The following is a 21,787-nucleotide window of genomic DNA, read 5'->3' as shown; positions in this document are numbered from 1 at the left end:
CCCGTTGTGCCAGAAGTGGTTTAGTCATGCTGGCCACATGACCCTGTCTGTGGACATATGCTGGCTCCCTTGGCCTCAAAGTGAGATGAGTGCTGCAACCCCATAGTCACCTTTGAATGGACTTAACTGTCCAGGGGTCCTTTGCCTTTTACCATTCTCTAGGAGTGGCTGTAGATGGCAAACTGACCTAAGCTGATGAAAACAAACCCTGCTTGTCACAGCACTCTCAGAATAATGCTGGGTCAAGCCCCAACCCTAAGTTATGCCCCTAATTCTTTGGGGGGAGGGTGACCCCATCCTGCAGAGGGGAATCACCACCTCCCAGATCAGTTGGGCCCATCATATCTTTGTTTCATTTTGTCTGGGTGGAATTCCTCACCACCACCTTTGTGGGACAGCAGGATGGACAATGAAGTTAGGTGGTAACACACCTGTAGCATCACGGAAACCTCTTGGATTCATCAACCTTAGGAGACAGGGCATCATTACTGGCCCACCATCCTGCAGGAGCTAACCATCACAATAATGCATGTGGAGCATTATAAAAACACCATCTAGTTGCTGAATATTAGTATTATTTTGGGAGATGGTTCCTTTCATCTTGATCCTGAACACATTTCCATGGCAAGAAGCATCCCTGAGTTACAGTCATAAAATACACCTAGTAGTGAATAAAATACATAAAAGCTGTATCAAATATAACTAAGAATCTCCATTTCAATTCATATCAGATCCTCCAAAAGCTTACAAAAATTCCTCTTCCATAACTCTTCACAAAAGCTCAGCCAGTGTCTGTCAGAAAAGAAAGGTCTTTTTTGGAGTTTAATTGCTTAGATTGAAACATCACAAAGCACACTTCCTTGGGAAGGACATTCCATAGTCTTGATAGGACCCTTATGCTGTTCTTTCATCACATTGGATTGGGTCATAGGTTTCTCATATTTAAAGTTGAAATGTCCTCTTAGGGACTTACATGAGAATTAACAGAATAATTCCTATGAAGCACTTGGCACAATTTAGGCTACACACATCACCACATCACCCCCCACCCCACTGTGTTTAAGTTGAATTTGCCCATTGCTCTGCACATCAGCAAGGGCTAAGGTGTACTGAAGTCACTTGCTATATGTCCACACCAGGGAGCAGAGATTGCATGGAAATGTCTTCTCCTGGTGGAATTGCCCCATCAATTTCCCTGCCCCATCTCTGCCCCTGGAAATCCAGAAGGGAAGGAAGGTTTCTCAAATGTAGGCACACTTGGGATTCAATGCAACTTGAATAAGGACACCATGCTCAAGTTGGATTGAAGCTGGCTTGGGGAAAGCCGCATAAAAATGCAGTATCTCACTAGAAACTACAGGATAGCTCTGGATCCTGGATAACATTATGTGTACATGGATTCAAAAATGAGCAGTGGGAGCACACTGGAGCCAGAGGAAATGGTAATGTGTATGAAGTCTAAGACTGCAAGCCTAATTATCCTTGCCAGGAAGACAGTTCCACTGAAGGCAGCAGGACACACTCCTGACTAAGCTGATGGTCTGTTACCCAAAAAATATAACAATGTTTGGACACTAAGGCTGTGGTCCTATCCACACTTACTTGGAAGTAAGCCCCCTGACAAGTAAGCAGGGCACTGCAAGTAACCAGAGCATACTTTTGAGTAAATATGCATTGAATTAAATGATACAGCTGCAATACTAGATGACCGTATACAAGCACGGGAGAAGCACATACATACCTAAGGTGACCACTTCTGCAGTGTCAAGAAAGAGGAAATGAAAAATAGTGTACAGAAAAGATTCCTAATTTGCACAAAATGTGCATATGTTAATCTATATGTATTTATCATCACCTTTATTATTTACTGAATTTATATTCCGATCTATACCCACAGGTCTCAGGGCGGTTCACAGGATAAAGATGCAAGCAGCAGACTTAGAAATCACAGCTAATGTCCAGTCATTCATGGAATAGATCTATTGAGATCAATGGGCAAGTCATTTAAGGTGATCGTTTTCAGATGTTCAGATGTTCAACAACGGGCCCAGGACAGAGCCCTGTGGCAGCCCACTTGTTACTCGGATGATGAGGAGCCATTAGTAAGTACTCTTTGGGTTCAGTCAGTCCAGGGGCAGAGGAAGGGGGTTGCAGTGGGTACAGGCCACCCCGGGTGTCACCACTGAGGGGGGTGACAAAATGCCAGGCGGCACTCACTCTTGGGAGAGATGTGGTGGCTTGGGCGTGCACAGGCTCTGCGCTGTCCAAACGGTCCGTCCGCTGCCTCCCCCCAAGCTGTAGGGCGGCTGAGTGGGAGGAGGCAGCCAGACTCCAGAGGCCCCGCAGTGCGCCCTGCCCCAGGTGTCCGAGCAGCTTCCTCCACCACTGAGTCAGCCAACCAGCTACAAATCTACTTAACAGTCACCTCCTCCAGCCCACATTTTACTAGCATCAGGGACTTTGTCAAAAGCCTTACTTATGATACACTACATCCACAGCATTCCCCTGATCCATCAAGCTTGTAAGGAGAGAGAGAGAGAGAGAGAGAGAGAGAGAGAGAGAGAGAGAGAGAGAGAGAGTCAGTCATCTGGCATGACTTGTTTTTGAGAAACCCATGCTGCGTCTTAGTAATCACAGCATCCTTCTCTAAGTGCTCACAGGCCAATCATTTAATTGTCTGTTCTAGGACTTTTCCTGGGAACTGCATCAAGCTGACCAGTTGGTAGTTACCTGGGTCTTTGTTTTGAGAGCTTTTCCTGCAGTTGATTACCAAGCTGAATGGGCAACTCACATCCTCATTTAAAACCTGAAATGAAAACTTTCAAGACACCTCCTGCTTACATTCCTCATGCCCGCACATATGGCTGGTCTTGGATTGCAGCCTCAGTGTCTAAATATTATTCTGATTTCTTGTCTTGAATCTGAGGCCGATCCTAAATATGTCAACTTCAAGGGAATTTATAAGCAGCCTAATTGTGTGCAAGATTTCAGCCAAGAGCAGAAAAGACTTTTCGGTTCTGTCCACAACATCTGAAGTCTTGCTTTTCATTTAGAAATGCTTGAATTCAAATGTGCTTCATGCTCATCTATTAAAAGTTGAGTTTAAAAGACTCTGAATGTTTGTTGGATCTTTGGCTCTTCCTAGGAGTGGATTCCAAATAACAGAAAAAAGAAAATTTAAACAATGTTTACGCCTCGATGCCTTTTTTTTAAATGCAAACATAGAGCAGGAAAGCCCCATTACAATTCTTCCCTCTGAGACAAATAATCCAAACCCAACTCCGCAAGATTTGTAACACTATGATCTGCCAGATTTGTAGTGTAGTTTAGAAGCACATTTTATAAAAGTGTGAACTGGTGTTTCATGAAACCCCAGGGATGTTTCATTTTTATATATGTGTGGAGTAATACTGGACGAGCCTTTTGAGCTGGCAGTCTGCTGTTGAAAGGCCTTTTCTAACTCTCATAATAGTGCCTTTATATGAGTGTATTTGCAAAAATATGTTTAAAAACTACACTGTGTAAAAAAGAAAAATCAAAGAGCTATAGTTTTAATCTCTTTTTAAAAAAATCTAATAATGAAATTTGAAATCCTTCATTTTAAAAAATGATTTCTGAACATGAGAGGTAGCATATATATTTTTAAGGATAATGGGGTAGATTTAGCTGTAGCTGCAACCTTCAAACAGAGGAAGCTAGCCTGTCCCCATCAGCAGAAGCCCTTTGCAAGGACTTCCACTTGCTCCGCCTGTGCGCCACCTGTGCCCTCTGAAATTGACTTGGGGGGGGGTCAGGAGAACCCCCAGAACGGCATACAGTGGTACCTCAGGTTAAGTACTTAATTAGTTCCCAAGGTCCCTTCTTAACCTGAAACTGTTCTTAACCTGAAGCACCACTTTAGCTAATGGGGCCTCCCGCTGCTGCCGCGCCACCAGAGCATGATTTCTGTTCTCATCTTGACGCAAAGTAACCCGAGGTACTATTTCTGGGTTAGCGGAGTCTGTAACCTGAAGCGTCTGTAACCTGAGGTACCACCGTACTGGGCAAGGAGAGGGAATAATCACTCCGCTTGGCAAGCTGCAATGCTTACACAGATGGAACATTCAAAAGAGAAAGACACTGAATTCCAGAGAAGATCTGAAATTTTTCAATAGTTCAGGAGCAGCTAAAAAAAAAAAAGATTAAATAAAAGAAATTGTGTATATTTTGGCGACAAACTGTGGACTCCTAACCTATAAAATGGTTGTGAAAATCCTGTAATGGGGGTGGTAGCTTATTAGAGAAAGTAATTAACTAGTAGGAAGTCTGGGCGAATGGATCATTTCTCTGCTCCACCCAGCTCTGTATTGTCAACACTGGCTGGCAGCAGCTCTCCAGAGCTTCAGAGAATGGAAACTCCCAGCCCTACCAGGACATGCCAGGGATTGAAACAGGAACCTTCTGCATGCAAAGCGGTTGCTCTAGCCCTGAGCGATGGCCCTTCCCCTTCTTTCCCAACAAAGATGGCCACAAGAAGGAGTTCCAGAGCACCTTTCTGGTGGAGAGCTAAGTCCATGTCCATAAAAAGGCACTTCAAAACGCTTCTTTTTTCTTTTGGTTTGCCTTACTGTTACTAGCTCTGTCCTGCATATGCCCAGAAGATAAGATAGAATTAATAAGATTTGTTATAAATGACTTAGCCATGGGCAGCGATATTATTACAGGAAGTGGTATATTTCCTGTGGTGGCTCCATCTCGCATGCCCCTGCCTTTTGAAGAGGAAATGACTGAAAATAATTTAAGGTATATCATAAGGAACTCATTAATAGATTCATCTACATTGCTATGATAATATTTCCCTCATCATATGGCTCACATTCACATTCACATCCCATCGCCAACACCACCTTTCACTAATAGGGTATGTAAGTTTTAGGCTCATATGTTTACGTATTTTATAAACCAACCAATTAGCTTTTATTTTTTAAGGGGAGCCCCTGCCTTTTATCACCTACCGGTTAAGTTTTCTCCTCTTTTCCTGAGGCAAGAAGGGGAGGGAAATTGGTCTAGAGCAAAGGGGAAGGTGATCAGGAACTAGGTCTGTGAAAAGTTGGGGGAAAGACCCAACCAGTGATACAGGGACCAGTCCAGAGGAGGATTCTCCAAATTCTTGGGTAGTGACCAAGACACCAACAGAGAAGATGTCGGACAATCCCACCCCAGTCCAACTGAAATAATGCATGTGTGAGATGCAGATCTTACAGGCTAAACCAGGTATAGGCAAACTCACCCTCCAGATGTTTTGGGACTACAACTCCCATCATCCCTAGTGGCCATGGATGATGGGAGTTGTAGTCGCAAAACATCTGGAGGGCCGAGTTTGCCTATGCCTGAGCTAAATCTATGGTCCCTGAGGGACAAGCCGTACCTTTTGCATGTTCGGCACAGGTGAGAAGGGATGCATATACTTACTGATGTAAACATGCATAGTTCCTCCATGCAAGTGGGATCCCACATAGGTTTCCCTCTCATGTCAAGGAGCACTAAATGTGCATGTTCTGGAGGAAGGGAGAGTAAGAAGGGCTTCAGCTGCAGCAGTGGCCTCATCCACAACCTGCAACCCTCCAGATGTTGTTGGACGACACCTCCCATCATCCCTGATCACTGGCTCTGCTAGCTGGGGCTGATGGGAGTTGTAGTCCAGAAACATCTGAATGGCCGCAGTTTGTGCACCCCTGGCATTGAGCTTCATTTCATAGACTTCTAGAGTTGGAAGGGATCATGAGGCCATCTGATCCAACCCCCTGCAATGCATGAATCTTTTGTCCAGTGTGGATCTTGAACCCATCACCCTGAGATTAAGCGTTTCATGCTTTACTGACTGAGCTGAAGAACCTGGGAGACTGAGTTCTTAATGCCTCTCCACTTCAGATGGAGCTGAATGGCATTCTAACAGAATTAAATTTAGGAAACTGATTTAGTTTTAACTAAAAGCTAAAGGACCATTACATGAACTGGACCAAGTACTGAGATAAGTACTCCAGTGGCCCTTCTCCGGGTACCCTGGTGTTATGTACTGAGTTGAATAGGATCCAAAATGCAGCAGTATGATTCGTCTGCAGGAGCCACCCAATCCAGCTCCAGGTGGAAGTGAATCCGCAACCTGATTGGCCTACAGGAAAATCCCGGAATTAGCCAATCACGTGCGGCCCATTGTGTAAATAGTGTATATAAAGCAGATATTTTGGGGGAACTTTCATTCCTCACTACTATGAGCTGAATAAAGAGCATAAAATCCACACTCGACTCCGAGTATATTTCACCTGCCATCTGAGGTAAGGACCAGAGAGAGGACCTCTGTTGCTCTATTAGCTCTGGGCAAAGACTTTTTAAAATTTTCTCAGGACTCATTTTCATTTTTTACAACTTTTGCATTAGTCGGTGCTGGCAACATACATACACACGTGTTTAGAAAGCTGGTTTTGTTCCTTTAAATTTGTCTGCTTTATCTTTTGCATTAGTCGGCTTTTGCATTAGTCGGTGCTGACAACATACACATGTGTTTAGAAAGCTGGTTTTGTTCCTTTATTTAAATTTGTCTGCTCTTTCTTTCATTGCAAGCCACCCTGAGAGTGCTAATTGAATGGAAAAGAGGGTGTTAAAATGTATACATGTACAGTATGTAGTGTATGTACTGTATGAGTGAATAGAAGAGTGATCCTCAGATCCACTGGCTCAGAGGTGGGGAACCTCAAGCCTGGGGGCCAAATGCCACTCTCTAAGGCTCTCTGTCTGGCCCCCAGGACACTCCCTAGTCACACCTGCTCCCTAAGCCATGCCTCTCACCAATGCATTTCCATGACTTTCATGAGTGCTTTGCCTGGCTAGACTATATCCTTGATAGGGATGGGTGAATCTGTCACTTCCAGTTCCTTCCAGTTCCTCATTTCTGCAGTCTAAAGTTCACCTCCCTGCATTTCCACCAATGCACTGTATTATTGCTGTCAGGAAGGGTGTTCTTGAACTATAGCAGTATGAAAAATGTTCAGGATTTCAGTAGGAAGCTACAGACATGCACCAATGGAAATGAAGCTGTATGAGAGCAAAACTTTAAAGGCGTAAACAGTTTTGAAATTAGGATTCCATATAACTGCCCTGATGTCATCACAAACACAAATAGTCACAAATGCACAATAAAAAAAAGCATCCAGAGGGGCCTTCAATCAACCCCAAGCCCCCCTCTCAGTCTCTTCAATTTGGGAATTTTATAACTAGTAACCTTAATTTTGTATGTTTCACTGCAGGGCAAATAGCAAGGGAGTGTTGTTTTAGATCACGAAAGCATCACAGCGAAAGAATTAAATATTGCCAGCACTTCTCCCCAATCTGATCCCTGCCACTACACAGCTAATTACAAAATTATGATCACCACCGCTACCACCATTGAGAGCTACAGCAAACCAAAATCAAAGGGAGACCTGGCCATACATCTCCCACTACTCTACTAAAATGGTCTTGTTTAGTGAGAAATTGTGTCTGATGACAAACAAGGGTTATTTTAGTTGCAAGTGTATGCTTTTATTCGCATCTCTCTCTCTTTGCTCTAGTCTTATGGATATTTTTTACATTCCCTGTCTTATGTAAATTGGAATAGGTTTGGAGTTTTTATTTGACTCATTTTATTTCCATTTCTAATAAGCCATTTTCAGAGTGACTATGTGCTATATTTAGAAATTATTTTTAGTAGTAGTATTAATAGTAGTAGTTGTAGAACTTTTTTTTTTTTAATGCAATTTACTTTACTAACATATTGGGAGAAATGCATTTTAAAACACAAGACGGTGGGGGAGGGAGGAGAGAAAGGACTTTGGTTGTAAAATGTCAGTTTCTGAAATGTTCCAGTTATGTGCAAACTGCCTGTGTAGCTGCAGTTCACAATTGCCATCTGAACATCTATTTTTCCAAGCATTTAAGAGGAGTGATGTGTACATTTTTCATGTGTAATTAGGCAGTGTAATGTGATCCCTTTCTGCAGTCAAGCTGCCATGTGCTGTAGCCTCACTGAATAGCTTCCAGATTTCAACCCAATCTCTTCTGTCTAGACTCTACGTTGCTGGTTCTCCCCCCTCTGCCTGCCCCCTCCCTGCCTTCTGAGCCTAAAACAGGCTCCAATACAAAATGCCAAAACCAGAAGTTTTTTTTGTCCGTCTTTCTCATAAAGATTTGGGACAGATCTCCCAGGCCCAGACAAGGGCTGGATCCCAGACTTCTTAAGACACGTGTCATCTGAAACTGACATTAAAGACTCTGCAAGCTTTTCAGCAGGTCATGCACACACAAACAATGGCTTTAAAAATATGGTTTTCATTAAAAAGTGAGTATTTTTAGAGAGGTGTGGTTCAGTTCAGATGAAAAAGGAGGGGGTATAAACGGAGAGGGAGGGAGGGAGGGAGAGAGAGAGAGAGAGAGAGAGAGAGAGAGAGAGAGAGACTGAAACATTATTTACACTGCTGTAGAATTTATAAGGCTGCTTTGGGGACTGAAGGAAAATGAAACAATAGATGCTGTCCAAAAGCCAGGTGCATCTCATGCAGAAAGTGTTTATAATCAGAGCAAAGTACAGCTGATTTGAACAAGAAAGAAGTCTCTATGGAAAACCTTCCAACTTTATTATACTTCCAAACATACACAGTATGTACTTTTAACCGTAAATCTTATCCCTGGGGAGGGGAAAAAAGATTTAAAAATGATTTCACAGATCACTGGGGGCAGTTTTTGACACTGCAGCAACAGTTTGCTGCTGACTTACAGGCTTTATTTCTTATAGCATCTTTTATTCCAGCCGTGTCATTTATTTCCTCTAACGAAGAGATGCATGTATGCTGCATGAGCAAAAGGTTTATTTATTTGAAATTGGATACTCCGCATTGTCGCTTTAGGCTCAAGGTGTCTTGCAAACATTAAAAACTATCAAATACAATGTAACCCAATGAAATTCAGTTATTTCTCAGAACTGTATTTTTTCCCATGTTTATCCCAAAACCTTGTTACAGTTTGAAATGTCGCAATGACCATGCCTCCCAAAGCCACAGTCATATGTTGTTGCTTGTTTGTTTTCATTTTGGAAAACCAAACTGTGCAACCTTCTCTGTTTTCATTTTGCCACTCATGAGCAGGGGTGGGGCACAACTTTTTATTTCCATTCGCTATAATGTTGCAGTGGTCTGCATCCTATATGTTCATTTCAACTGCAAAATTAGTCAGTTTCCAGGCTGTATACCTGGCCATAGTTGTTGCCCTTGGACTGTACATTGCTGAGGTTCGAAACCTTTTGCCATGTTTACTTGGAGGTGAGTCGCACACATACATGTAGTCTAAATATTGCCTTTACATTAAAGTTCTCAATCACCAACTTCCCACGTGCTCTAGACTACTCACAGCTCTACAGGTGTGGAGGCAAAACGATGGAGCTGTAAGCTGTACAACTCAACTCTCGAATGCTCTCCTTAGGAAAGCTAACCTGGTACCTTTTCAGCATCAGCATAAGTCTTTTCTGTTCTCCCAGGCATTTTAAGACCTGGTTTTAGATCACTGTGGTCCAGTTGGCAGTTTTGATGTATTTGATGGCAGTTTTAGTCTATGCTGTTTTTTGTTTTGTTTTTTACAGTGCTTGCTTTATTGTGCGGGCTATGTGTTGAGTTTCTATGCCCATTGCCTCTTTATGGTGCTTTATTGTGATATGGTTCTATTGTTATGTTCTTCTCTTATGTGTGTGACACCTAGAGAAATTATTTTATGAGACATTTCAAATAAAATAGACAAGCAAATGTATGCTCAGTTCGAATCCCCTCCTCTATCATGACTGGAGGAGTGTGGAGAGGGTTGATGTCTGAGGCTGTCCAGTCCAGTGGATGCAATCGGTGTGGTTTTAGCCAGGTTCTTTACATATTTTTGAACCAGCAAAGTGGGTGGAACCAGCCCTTGAGGAAGCCTTCCAGCGCAAATTCTAACTCAACCACTCCCCCCGCCAACCACACTCCATCTTTGCCCATTTCACACCTCATGCTAACGTTTTATGACCACATAGGTCTATGGTGGCTTGAAGTTACTTCAGCATGACATTGTGCTGTGCCATGATAATGCTCAATTGCATCAAAGGATTTTGTTGTTATCCTATTCTGCTTTGCTGACAGGAGTGGAAAGGGTCACACAACTGGTTGCTTTCAGTTCAAACTGGCTTATTCACAGGTATTTACATTTCAGCTGTTGGCATGTTCTTATTTCTCATGTTAGTCCCTTTCTTCTCTTCACAGCCCTTAAATTCTTTTCTTTGAAATTAAGCGTCTCAGGTATGCAGACATATCCATCTGGTCTGTGTTATTTCTTGCTGTTTTCTACCCAAGCCTTTGGTTTTATCATCATTTATTTCCAGGTTAATTCTTCTGTTCTGGGAGAAATATTGAGAAACTTCCCGTCTTCTGCTTCCAAACAGATTTCCGCCCCTTCCCCTGTGAAATGAAGATTATTCTTCTAATCTGCCACATTTTCCATCCAAAGCATTCTTCATCTTGAAAGATAGCATGATCCACATTGCCTCTGCTCATATGAGCCTCTTCTCATGCTTCTGAGAGCCTTCTTGCTCTATCTCTGACGAGCAGCTCAGCTAGTGGGAAAGAAAGAACTGGCCTTTCCCATCATGACATCCAGGTTATAGGAATACTCTCCTGAATGGGGTTTGGCTGGGCCCCATTTTTAAAGGAGCATGGAAAACAGCTACAATTCTTCTGATACAGTAACTTTCCACTGCAGGGAGTTTTTCATGGGGGAGGGGAGAGCATTATATGCATCTTTTTTTATCCAAAATGGCATAGCCCCTCTATCTTGCTATGCAATTTATTTGCTTATTAAATATTGCATGTATTGTTATACTGTAATTTTTGCAACAATATTAGGATAGAAATAATTTAATGACCCTTGGTAGAGAAAGTACCTATCATGGGTTAGATCCAGACTAGGTAGACCTATCAAAACCTACTTAAGTTAATCATCTGCTCTCCAGATGTTTTGGACTACAAATTGTATCAGCCCTTGCCAGGATATGGTGTTGATGAGAGTTGTAGTCCAAAATACCTGGACACCAGGTAGCAAAGACTGGCCTAATCAATGACATTCCTGCAATTACTTTAAAAAAAGGTCTTTGTTTTGCTATTACATTGCAGTTAAAGTGAGAGATCAATTGACTTGTACTTGATTTAATTCTGGTACAATCTGAAACTGATGGTTAACTTGCTTTATTTACAACTGCCTGTCTTATTTGGAGAGTGCCATATTTTTTGTTCTCTGTGCAAGCTGGTCATTGACTGCAACAAAGTATTCATTCATTAACTAAAAAAGTTAATTTGAAAAACAAAGTGTCAGTTCAATCCTGGGTCCAATGGCTGGATAAAATGTCCTCCTTCTCACACTGCAGTATGAACACAGTAGGACACCAGTTTATTGAACTTATTTTGGTGGTGGTTTAATTCCTCTGCTCCTCAGAGTTTTTACCAAGCCTGGAGGCTATGGTACCAACATACCATGAAAAGAGTTCTTTTCATGAGATCTGTATCCTTGTTTTGATTACTAAGGAATCTTATGACAATTTAGATAAATCTCAGCCAAACATCAGAATTATCAGGCTGTTCTCTGGATCAAATGTCTCATACTTTTGAGGCTTTTCTACCATAAGTTTGAGACTGATCCAGACCGCTAGTGGATTCAGAAAAAATATATCTATTCACACCCACTGAGGTTCTTTCTTACTTGAAAAAAGTCCCACTGAAATCAGTGGGTTTCACTCCCAGATAAGCGTGTATTGGATTACAACCTAGCAGCACAATATTATTCAGGTCTACTCAGAAACAACTCCCACTGAGTTCACTGGGACTTACTCCCAGGTAAGTGTGTACAGAAGTGCAGCATAAGAGCTCCTTCCAGAGAGGGAAAAAAAACATGTTATTCCGTTCCTGTCAAAGCAGCTTGGAGAAACCGCTCAAATGTCCAACTCATGTCAAAAAGGTTGTGAGCAGAGAAAGGGATGTGTCAATCTACTCCTCTCTGCTTTGGTTTAAAATGTCATTTTTAAAACTAGGGAATCTTTTTAATGAATGCTATCCAAATGTGTGATAGGTGACATTAGCATGACTGTCAGCTTTTCATACAATTGCTGGATTCTAGTTATTTTCATAGAGGAAATGTTCATTTCTTTGATTTTAATGGTGAAGGCAACTGCTGGAATGATTATCTTAAACGTAGAAAACAGACTCCCCCCTCACGAAAGTATGCTTGTCTTTTCAAATCATGATATGAGAGTTGATGCTTTGTTTTCTTGGTAGTGCAATCTTTACAACTGATAGTTAATGCTTCAGGATTGTATTAAAGATACAAGGACTTATATTAAAGATAGCTGATACTTTAGGCTTGTATTAAATATTCTCTTTCAAAACCATTCTTTTTTCATAACCAGTATACAGATTTATCAGTATGCTGATAACAATGTAGTGTGTGCACACTCAGAGGATGACCTCCAAACCATCCTAAATAACTTTGCAGAAGCTTACGAAAAGCTTGGCCTATCACTCAACATCCAAAAAACCAAAGTGCTGCACCAACAAGTAAAAAATAACCCCTCTGCAGCGCTACAAATCCAACTCAATGGTGTAACGTTGCAAAATGTCAATCACTTCTCCTACCTAGGCAGTTATCTTTCCACAAGGGCCAACACTGATGCCAAATCCAGCATCGCCTGAGCTCTGTGAGTGTGGCTTTCTCCTGATAGAAGTGCAGAGTGTTTGAGGACTGGGACATTCTCAGGGAAAACAAAATACTTGTTTACAAAGCTATTGTACTACCAATCTTACTGTATGCCTGTGAAACATGGACCACTTACAAACGCCATCTCCAACTCCTCGAAAGATTCCATCAATGGTGTCTCCAAATTTTTTTACACATCACTTGGGAAGACAGGCAAACTAATATCAGTGTGCTGGAAGAAGCAAAGATCACCAGTGTTGAAGCAATGATTCTTCAATATCAGCTTCATTAGACTGGTCATGTTGTGTGGTTGCCTGATCATTGTCTTCCAAAGCAACTACAGTGGTACCTTGGGTTAAGTACTTAATTCGTTCCGGAGGTCCGTTCTTAACCTGAAACTGTTCTTAACTTGAAGCACCACTTTAGCTAATGGGGCCTTCTGCTGCTGCTGTGCCGCCGGAGCACGATTTCTGTTCTTATCCTGAAGCAAAGTTCTTAACATGAAGCACTATTTCTGGGTTAGTGGAGTGTGTAACCTGAAGCATATGTAACCTGAAGCATATGTAACCCGAGGAACCACTGTACTCTATTTCGAACTTAAAAATGGAAAGCGTAATGGTGGTGGTCAACAAAAGAGGTTTAAAGACTGTCTCAAGGCAAATCTTTAAAAATGTAGTATAAACACTGGCCTGCGAGCGCTCCAGTTAGAGAACAGCCTTTACCAAAGGTGTCAAGGGCTTTGAAGACGCTTGAACTCAGGACGAAAGGGAGAAACGTGCTAAGAGGAAGTCATGCTTGGCAAATCCACACTGTGATCAACTCCTGCCCAGAAACCAGTGTCCCCACTGTGGAAGGACGTGCGGATCCAGAATTGGCCTCCATAGTCACTTACGGACTCACTTTTAAAACCGTGTTTATGGAAGACAATCTTACTCGGCTACGAGTGATCGCCAAAGAAGAAGAAGACTCAATTCACTATGTCAAAATTGTGATGCCCTGCAGTGCCCCCTAGGCTCCACACCCAGTGTGGAGGAACTGGTCATGCTGCCCTAAATCTGCCTTTGATTGCATTATGTCTTACAGGGTGATTACAAATATAAAACAAAAACAAATATGAATCCAATAATATTGACTTCCTAGAAAGTATGCTTACAATTGGAGCTTTAGTGGAAGCACACATAATGGTAAACTGATTCTCTTGGTTAAAATAATAAATATGTTTGTGATGCCCACCCCCCGGCAAAAAAATAAAAAATTGTTTCCTTGATTTATCCTGCGTAAATTTGTCACTAGAGCTCAGTGACAGATGTACAATGTGTTTCATATTGTCTTCTTTTTGCACACCGTGCCAGTTGATTGGGGTTATGCATTATGCAATTTTATGGAACCCTCCTTTGTGGTCGCCATGTGTTACTGGGAACTACTGCGTGTGCAGAAGACTTAAACTGCAGCAGCCATACTTGCCAAATGTTTTAGAGAAAATCATGATCATTTGTACTGCATTTGTCTTTATCAAAATCTGCGCTTCATGCCCTTCAGATGATACTTCTAGACCAAAGTGGAACAATCTGAATGGATAGATCAGACCGACGTAAGAATGACATGTCCTGAAGGGAATTTACTTTTGTGTTTTGGTGTGATGGCCAAAACAACAAATAGAATAAATGATAGTGAACATAAGATGAGTCTGCTGGATCAGGCCAATGGCCCTTCTAGTCCAGCATCCTCTTCTCACAGGCTGGCTGACCACATGCTTGTGGGAAGTTTGCAAGCTGCACATGAGTGCAAGAGCACTCTGCTCAGCTGTGATTCACTGCAACTGGTATTCAGAGGCATATTAGATTACTTTGCATTTTCCACATTCTCCGCCCCCTCCCTGCAACTTCATGGTTTGGCTCACATGCCTGAGTTGCCTGGAGTGATTTGCTCTTCAGGCATATTTATTGTGATACACCTTTTCTTAGCTTCTGGCATGCTGTTGCTTGGATTGCATTGAGTGGATGCAAACTAGGTTAGTTCTTACTGGAGATCAATGCAACTTGCATCATGATGACAAACGTTTACCAGCGATTTAAATGGGAACCAGGTACAATCTCCAGAGCAATCCTACTGAAGAACTAGGGAAGCACAGAGCAGTTGATATTTCACCACATTCAAAATCCCACTTGCTTATGCCAGCCAGCCAGAATGAGGCAGTTTTCTATCTTATTTTTACAGGGCCATGAGGGGGCATGAGGATTAGACCCCTTGCGGGGTTCATGGAGCTGTGGATCTAGAGAAGCCAATGTCTCCAATCCTCTGCTACCACTGGCAGGGGAACCAGAGCCAATACCTTCTCATCCACCGTGACAAAACTAGAGGCCTCCACCACAGTGGACACTGCTGACCAATGGTAGCAGAGAAGCAATGAATGCACTGTCCCGCCATCTACAAAGGGAGATTAGGATGACACTCTAATTTGACCTTGAATCCAATACAGAGAGTCGGTGTCAATTGTGTGACTTGATTTTCTGGTTTTAATTTACACATGATGTCTTCTCCCATTCCAGGTTTGTCAGCACACAGTCCCAAAGTCTCCAGATGTTACCTTCAAACATTATCCAGCACATTTTGTCATTGTTTTCTCAATATTTTCCATTTAGAATCTGGGATGAAATGTTGCCAACGTCAGCATGTCTCCAGTGGAATGTCCCAAATATATTTTCCAATGGTAAGGATCTCTGATAGAAGGACTGAGAAAGACTTTGGAGAGCTGTTGCCGGTCAGAGCTGAAAAGGCATGGCTTAAAGAGATCAGGAGTAAGACGGTTCCTACCTTTAGGCTTTCAATCTAATAGACATGGCACATGAGGGAAAATAAATGGGGTGAGGAAAGGATATAAAGTAAGCGTAGGTACCAGTTTTAAAATTTAACAATTTTTTTAGCAACCAGCTGGGGTGGAATTGGTTCAGGTAGCCTGATGGAATAGCTGCCACTAGGGGACAGCTGAAGGAGGATCCAAAGCAAGGAGTCTCTCAAGAGAAGTGCACAAATAGTGCTGCTTTTACTTCATCTGCAGCCTGATAGAATGGCTGCTTTTAGGTAACACTCCACAACTCCCTGATCAGTGAGAATTCCCAATAAAGTGCAAGCAGGTTTGGTTTCTTTTGGAAATGTGAACATGGGATTTATGGCATTTCTGAGATATTCTCTTTATTTACAAAGTCAAGTGTAAGCAGAGTCAAACAGCAGGCACTTCTGCAAGGCTCAAGAGTCTTTGCCCCCCATCAGATTCCCAGAAAGAAGGCCTGCACTTTCAACAAAATCGCATACCCCCCCACCCTCACCCTTCCTTCTCCCAAACAGCTGCTGCTTCACTTACTTATACCTTACATCAGCCCCCTCCTCTTAGCTAGAAGAGAAGCTCATTTCTGAAGACCCTGACAGCTACTGAGATTAATATAAGGAGTGATCCTCTGGTTAGAAGGGAAACTCTTCTAACAATTAGCTCCCATGAAGAAACATTAACTGACCATTCTGAACAATCTAGACTAAGGAATCCATGGCCCAGAGTCATCACCTATTTAACAGTGTGCAAAAAAATAAGGTGCCATATGGCTTTGTGTTGATTACAGGAATTTAAACCAATGCCTTGCCTTGAATAGATGGTGGATCAGGCAGTTTGACTGGAAGCTAGTAGTATTCAGGACTGGGTCTCATGTGCAGCTACCATTAAATTCCTATGGCTGAAGGAGACAGTGTGCAAATTGCTCTCATCTGTTTTCTGGGCATCCATCCAGTTTGAAAGGATGCCTCAAGTAGTAACTGGGGCTCCAGCTACATTTCAAAAAGTGATGGAGAAAGTTGTGGGAGCATGAAACTCCTTGAAGTACTTGTGTATCTTGAAGACTCAGTAGTATTTGGTAGGACAATAGAAGAACATGAGATCTGTTTGATTAAAGTTCTCAATTGTTTGGGAGCAACGCACCATGCTAGTCTAAATGGCCTTGGTGCAGTATAAAGACTATTTTGAGACCAGCCATCCTGCTGCATTCACAAGCAGAAAACTGTCTGGCTCAGAATGAAGCTGTGTCCAGTACATCAACAAGAACTTTTTACATTGAAATGGTCGTTGTTGGATAAGGTTCATGATCCTCTGTATGGGGCCAGATTTACTGTGTGTAAAGATAATAATCTACTCATTTGCATTTTACACACGCCAAACACAGTTCCATGGGACATTGATCCCATGCTGCTTGGTTGACATATGGGTTTAATTTTTAGTATTGTGCTGGCAGGAACAACATAGGTATCTGAAGAAGTGTGCATGCACACGAAAGCTTATACCCAGAACAAACTTAGTTGGTCTCTAAGGTGACTGTGTCAGACCAACATGGCTACCACCTAAACATAGGTGTTGTTACTTTATCTTAAAGGTAAAGGTAAAGGACCCCTGACTGTTAAGTCCAGTTGCGAAAGACTCTGGGGTTGCGGTGCTCATCTCACTTTACTGGCCGAAGGAGCCGACGTTTGTCTGCAGACAGTTTTTCCGGGTCATGTGGTCTGCTTTCAAACTGCAAACACTTAATGAAGACATGGTGGTTTCTTGGACTGAAGAAGCCATTGAAAGGAATCAAGGTACTCTGTCAATAGATGAGTGTAGCAGGAGTAGTTAATCAGCTGGCACTTCTCCAGGGCAGTTCCTCTTGTACTTCTGCCACAACATTAAAATGAATAATCTACCTAATTTGAAGAAAGAAGATTTGCAGCATGTGCAACCAAAGGACTGTAACCCTGATGGTGCTTGGTGAATAAATCAAATCAAAAGTGTATCCCGTGCTATAAAATTTAAGCATCCTCGTGGAGGACTCTTTCTAAGGGAATAGGGTAGGCTAATTTTAAAATATGATTTACATCACCACTAAGGATTTTAATGCCCAGTATCATTATGAAGGCTGTGCATTCCACAGTGGCACTGCTGAGATTTCAGGAACGATACCTTGGCAATATTGTCACTGTGTAATGCAAAGCCTTCATGATGATTCTAGATAGTTAGGTGAGAGCTGAGAGCAGAATGAGGACAAAAGGTGGACAAACTGCTGTTATTTATCCTATCCCCACTTAGGAAGCACACCCACATCATCTCCAAACTAAGATGACTGGCCAAAGCTCTATGCAGAAGGCAGCATTTATTTCATTTCCTGGTTTCGGGACCGAGACGGCTCTGAAGAAGAGAAGAAGAGTTTGGATTTGATATCCCGCCTTTCACTCCCTTTTAAGGAGTCTCAAAGCAGCTAACATTCTCCTTTCCCTTCCTCCCCCACAACAAACACTCTGTGAGGTGAGTGGGGCTGAGAGACTTCAAAGAAGTCTGACTGTTCCAAGGTCACCCAGCAGCTGCATGTGGAGGAGCGGAGACGCGAACCCGGTTCCTCAGATTACGAGACTACCGCTGTTAACCACTACACCACACTGGCTCTCCCTAATAGAGCCTCTGGTCACCCTAATAGATGATCTCCGCAGACAACTGGATCGAGGCAGGTCGGGACTGCTGATTCTCTTAGATTTGTCAGCAGCCTTTGACATGGTCGATCACGATCTTTTGGACCACCACCTTGCCAACGTTGGGGATACAGGACATAGCCCGTAAATGGCTGTGCTCTTTTATCTCTGGTCAGGGACAGAGGGTGGCACTAGGGAGGGAGATGTCGTCACGCCACTCCTTGGTGTGTGGAGTGCCACAGGGCGCAATCCTCTCCCCGATGCTTTTTAACATCTTTATGCGCCCCCTTGCCCAGATTGTCCGGAGCTTTGGGCTGGGTTGTCACCAGTATGCTGATGACACTCAGCTCTATCTGCTGATGGATGGCCATACCAACTCGATCCCGGACACACTGACCAGATGTTTGGAAGCTGTGGCTGGATGGTTTCATGGGAGCTGATTGAAACTAAATCCTTTGAAGACAGAGGTCCTCTGGCTGGGTCGGGATGGTATGGGGATGAGGGACCAACTCCCTTCTCTTGCGGGGACCCACTTAGTGCCATTTCCTTCCGTTAAGAGTTTGGGTGTAATCCTTGATGCCTCCCTTTCCATGGAGGCGCAGGTTACAGCAACAGCCGACTCGACATTTTTCCACCTTCGCTGCATCAAGCAGTTGGTCCCTTACCTTTCCTGCCCTGACCTGGCCACAGTGATTCATGTGGCGGTCACCTCCAGGCTTGACTACTGTAATTCACTCTATGCGGGGCTGTCCTTGAAGCTGTCCCAGAAACTCCAGCGGCTGCAGAATGCTGCAGCGAGGCTCCTCACAGGGTCTCTGCCATGGGAGCATATTCACCCAGTGCTTTTCCAGCTGCACTGGCTCCCGGTGGAGTACAGGGTCAGATTTAAGGTGCTGATTTTGACCTTTAAAGCCCTTCATGGCCTAGGACTCTCGTACCTACAAGACCGCCTCTCCTGGTATGCCCCACGGAGGTCCATATATAGCAATACCCTAGAGGTCCTGGGCCCTAAGGAAGTTAGATTAGCCTCAACCAGAGCCAGGGCCTTCTCAACACTGGCTCTGGCCTGGTGGAAAGTTCTGTCTCATGAGACCAGGGCCCTGCGGGATCTGATTTCTTTCCGCAGGGCCTGTAAGACAGAGTTGTTCCACCTGGCCTTTGGCTTAGAATCAGTTTGATTCCCTCCCCTTCTTTCTTTTTCCTTTCTCCTCCTGTGAAGAGGCTGCATCCTAATGTTTTAATGTTGTATTTTAATCTTTTTTAAATTGTATTTTAATCAACTTGTTTTTATTATTGGTTGTTAGCCGCCCTGAGCCCGATCTTGGCTGGGGAGGGCAGGGTATAAATAAAAATTTATTATTATTATTATTATTATTATTATTATTATTATTATTATTATTGCATTCCATTTGATCATTTGTTCTCCTCCTCCTCTTCCAATGAAGGAATGATTCTGAGGCAGAAAAAAGATGTTAGCTTATAAGAAAATAGCACAATTTATTCATGCCCTTCATCTCCCTTACTCTCCTGAAGTCACTTTGAATTAGATTTCCTTTTTATAAAGGTCTTTTGATTTTTTTTGTGTGTGACTGTGCTTTTCTCATTTGAGGGAACTGCAAAGGGTGAAATTCTGACCCTGCAAGAAGTCAAGGGGATTTTAAAGTAATTGAGTATAGTGCAGTGTGTGTGTGTGTGTGTGCACGCGCGCGCGTGTGCACACACACACACACACGCATAAGGATTTCACCTAAAGGGTTATGATCACCCAGCATTTATTTAAAAAAAGGAAGGAAGGAAGGAAGGAAAAAGGTCTCTCCAGAAGATGTTTTATATTAATTTAAGTATTTGTTACTGGATAATGTCAGGCTCTCTCTCAATGAAATGTCTTGCGTGGGCTGCCACACCTGCTAAATATAACCCCCTCTTTCTTTTGAAATTCTATAAAGAGGCCTTTAAAGGTTTACATCCTCCAATCTGGAGGTTTAATTGCTTCATTTATAGTTTTTTTTTAAAAGGCCTTGTAAATTTCAGAATTTTGGATATTTCAAAGATGAAGCGGCTGTTCAATGAGGGCATGAGGACTGAAATTTGAAACAATTCACTGTGTTAAATAGGGCATTGATTCTATTATGAAGAGGGTGGGGGCAGGGTGGGAGCTCCTGTTTCTCATTCTACGAGTTCTTTGGGTGGATATTTTGTGCACTGATTTTATTGCTTACGGGCAAGTTCAATATGAATAAGTAGCATGGGCTCACCATGGTAAGTGCACACTAGGGAGGAAGTGATAGATTCTGTTTTATATAAGGTAGTTGAGAATGATTACATACACTAATATACTTTAATCTACATAAACCATAAATCTAATATAAAGCGGACACCCCAAAAACAATTTTATTAACAGAAAGCAGGGCAAAGCTTGAAAGTATATGATAATTTTCTACTTACCTTGAATCTTTGTCCAGAAAGAATAACCATAGCTGTTGATTAGATTGACATATAGAAAAAATATATAATATATGACCTTCACAAGCAGTAAGTGTGATCTTTCTCTTTCTAGGGAACAGCTGCCTCTGAGACTGCTTAACTACTCTGCATCAGCATGGTGCCATTTGGAAGTTTAATCTATCGTATGTTGGAGTATGAGATTCATCAATTGCCACCACAACCTTTGGGGGCCTGTGAATGCATTTGCAAACTGGAGAAACTATTGTGGACACCACACACCAGTCTAATTTCACCAGAGGAGGGGACCATGTGGGCAGGAGGAAAAGCCTCTGGGCACTATGCTGGTGATCCCTGGTCTAAACTTAAGCTGGTGACCCCTGGCCTAAACTTAAGCTGGCAAGACCTCCTACATCAGGACAGTTAAACCCATGGCAGTCAGAGGTGCTATGTCTCCCTTCCCAATACAGGCTCACTGTAACACTGTAACATCCAAGTAGGTCAACCAATGATTCCAGAGAGCAATGAAACCAGAGCATTCAGAAGTCCAAATGGAAAGGCCAACAATTACAGAGGGGCCCCCTAATCTAGAATAGTTACTCACAAGCAACAGCAAGCCACCCAACAAAGACACAAGCACAGGGACCAGATCCTGCAATGAATCCAGGTGCTGACTCTGACCCCACTGAGGTAGCACCAAGTTAGCCATTACATCGAGGGTTCATTCACCTGCACACCTTCCAACATGATATATACTATCATCTGCCAGCAGTGCCTTTCTGCATTCAACACAGTACAAAGAGGTTAGTTTCTCTCTCTCTCCATGCATGTACACCATGGGTAGGCAAACTAAGGCCCGGGGCCCAGATCTGGCCCAATCGCCTTCTCAATCCGGCCCACGGACGGTCTAGGAATCAGCGTGTTTTTACATGAGTAAAATGTGTCCTTTTATTTAAAATGCATCTCTGGGTTATTTGTGGGGCATAGGAATTCGTTCATTTCCCCCCCTCAAAATATAGTCCGGCCCCCCACAAAGTCTGAGGGACAGTGGACCAGCCCCCTGTTGAAAAAGTTTGCTGACCCCTACACACAC

The 21,787-nt window shown here is 42.8% G+C and overlaps 1 long non-coding RNA gene across 1 annotated transcript; it reads left to right on the top strand.

The window, feature by feature from the left end:
* The first annotated feature begins 8,325 nt into the window (after window positions 1-8,325).
* LOC309340844 lies at window positions 8,326-21,185 on the top strand. The gene is made up of 3 exons (XR_014156125.1): window positions 8,326-8,353; window positions 15,414-15,481; window positions 20,817-21,185. It is a non-coding gene; the product is annotated as an uncharacterized lncRNA (long non-coding RNA).
* The last annotated feature ends 602 nt before the right edge of the window (window positions 21,186-21,787 follow it).

This window comes from Podarcis erhardii (assembly GCF_964252035.2).
Source record: "Podarcis erhardii genome assembly, chromosome: 4".
In the NCBI taxonomy this organism is placed as follows: Eukaryota; Metazoa; Chordata; class Lepidosauria; order Squamata; family Lacertidae; genus Podarcis; species Podarcis erhardii.
This window is presented reverse-complemented; position numbering and strand designations above follow the sequence as displayed.